We start from the raw sequence: 2,831 nt of genomic DNA, 5'->3' as shown, positions 1-2,831 counted from the left end.
TACTTGAACTGAGGGTTTATATATACTAATGTTGATGAAGCGATGATATAATTGCCTACATTGTTTACCTTGTTGTTAAAGTATGTTAGAATTCTAGAACCAAGTCAGTAAGAAGCAGAGTTCATCTCTGTTCTACCTATGATTATCATATCAGGTTGAGTACTCCCTACTTACTGTTGTTATTCTGCTAGTATCAGATTCTGCAAATCAGTGTTCTAGAGATTAGATTATTGCATACAGGGTACAAGAGCTATGTGCCATCATTTGCAGAGCAATGCATTCAAGCAAGATAAAGGGTTGTGAATGAGTTGAAGTCATCCACTCATCGGGTAGTGAACAAATTGGATAAAAGAGAGCAGCAGTCAGATTCTCAGTTGGAGCACTCTAATGAAAACCATAATTCCCTAGACTCTATTTATTCTCAAGCATAACTACTGGATCAAATTCAAAGGTTGTACAAGATAAAATGACAAATGTTATAGATCAGTGCAATTCCATTTTTTTGAGCAATCTCATCAGATAATTGGCATTTAATTTAAGTTTCAAGAATAGTAGTTTGATATGCAGAAGACTGTGGATACTAGTATGGTTGATCTTCAAAAGTTCTATGTAAGATTAGGACAAGATATAGGGTACCTTCAAAAATTAACTTCACAGATATAAAAGCAAATCACTGAAGTGGCTAGCACTATATCATCTCAATTAGACAATATTCAAAATAAAACAGATGACATTGGCAACACAGTGACTTTGTCATTGGGTCAACAAAAACTATTAGTAGATGACCAAAGTCTTGCTTTGCAAGGCCTTGATACTCTTACAAAAACTCAAGCTGAAGCATTTGAATAAAGCAAATATCAGTACAACATCTTGCTGATAATGCTTGCCAACACTAGCTTGAGTTCACTACTTACGAAGAGGAGCTTTAGCCAACTCATAATTTCCTAGCATAGAGCTCCTTTGTGGTTTTGTCAACTCAGGAAGCATTTGAGTCAAAGAAAGCCACTATGGTCATGGCTCAGAACAAGTTATCTTCATTGCAAAATGCCATTCTTCTTGAATCTCAGGCTATTAATACCATCTTCTTCTACTTGATTATGATGTGTGTGCTCTATATGTTGATAAAAACAAAAGAAAACCAATAAGGTCAGATGTGTTCTGTACTCTGTACTTTGCATATCATTTGCCATTGAGTTCATCATAGCCCATTTTAAAGGCAGTGTCTTTCACAACAACGCTGGATTGCCTCAGAGACATTTTATGTAAGAACAACATTTTCATATACTCTTGCTCTCTTGGGAGTTCAATATTTTTGACTCGTATACCGTCAGCAACAATGGAACCCAAAAGACAGCACATAAACTTTTTTAATGTGCTAAATATTGAAAGGCACTCTTACTAAATATTTTGCACTTCAATGTTGCCAAGTTAATATACATGTATATTAGGAATATAACACCCCATGGGATCACCATCGCTGATGCATTAACACTCATGAAATTGACCGATAAACTTCTCTTGGGAGTTCAATATTTTTGACTCGTATCCAGATAATGGAACCCAAAAGACAGCACATCAATTTCTTGGATCACTGGAACCACAAAACAGCACAATAATTTTGATTAATTAACAATATATGACAGGTTTAAGATTCCTGTGGGATGGAATATATGGTTGTAGGTTTCCTGGAGAATTTACCAGTGTTCATCCTGAAGATGAATCCAGTTGAGGATTCAAAACATCAACCATTCTGGAAGATGAACACTGGTAAATTCTCCAGAAAAAGCTACAACCTAACAATGAATGCTTTGCTAATTCATCAAGAGGCATGATATAAACAAAAGGTACAACATGACAGACTCAACACATACAGAAGAATGGCATCACATGATTGACAGGTTGCAGATCTGTATGTGAAGCATCTCAAAGGCACAAAATCGAATTGCATACAACATACTATTTCAGGTTCTATATGTTTCACAATGGCATTTCCTCTGTGTGAATCCTATGGCATATACAGTCAACCCTATAGGAAGACTTGATGCCTAATTTTCCCCACACAAGAATTCTTGCAAAATCTATCAAAAACTTCAAAATGATATGTTGACTAGAATAGGGACTAGATTTTGCTATAATTTGTTCATAACAGATCAAGGCACTAGTCTTCTTCCCTTGTTAATAAAAAAAATCCAAAATTCTTCACTCTTCTACCCCACTTTGTTTCATTCTGCAATCTAGAATTTACCAAAATTTTTTACTCGATATCAGAGTTTGTTTGAACCATAATAACCCCAAAAAATATATCATAAACTTGGCTCTACTTCCCTCAAGAAAATCATGTGAAATTGACCTAAAAATCCTAGGACATTTTGCTTGTAGGGGCCCTTGAAGTGTGCTTTGTTGAAAGATCTTAATAGGGCAAAGATGGTAAAAGTTATAGACCATGAGGGTTACTCATCCACTAGGTGAATAAATATTCACTTATAAAAGTTCCCTACTTCTCAATAATCATAGAAATAGACTTTACATTCTCAATTCCAATGAAAAGCTAATAAACGTTGTGCAGATTTGGCTTCCATAAATGCTTGTTATCTCTTTAAAGTGATATGTTATATAATTATTTATGTTTGCTTGGAATTTTTGCATAATTGATTATAAGTGTCATACTATGGTTTGTTAATATTATGAACAAATTTTTAAGTAAAATGATTAAATTGGTCTAGATGTACACACCAACATGCACATGCAAAAAATATAACTAATTAGGTCAAATGTAAAGCTAATGGCATTTATGAAGTCTTGCAAAACTAAAAATCAACGTGTATCCTAGG

The 2,831-nt window shown here is 34.4% G+C and overlaps 1 pseudogene; it reads left to right on the top strand.

Annotated features, from left to right (window-relative positions):
• The first annotated feature begins 252 nt into the window (after positions 1-252).
• LOC149185360 (protein GAMETE EXPRESSED 1-like) lies at positions 253-1,316 on the top strand (annotated as a pseudogene).
• Positions 1,317-2,831: the final 1,515 nt, after the last annotated feature.

Source organism: Pinus tabuliformis, chromosome 3_2 (assembly GCF_031772625.1).
Source record: "Pinus tabuliformis cultivar Carrire ecotype Pingquan chromosome 3_2, CPIR1, whole genome shotgun sequence".
Classification (NCBI taxonomy): Eukaryota; Viridiplantae; Streptophyta; class Pinopsida; order Pinales; family Pinaceae; genus Pinus; species Pinus tabuliformis.
The sequence above is the reverse complement of the archived record's forward strand: the minus strand, read 5'-3'. Positions and strand labels throughout refer to the sequence as shown.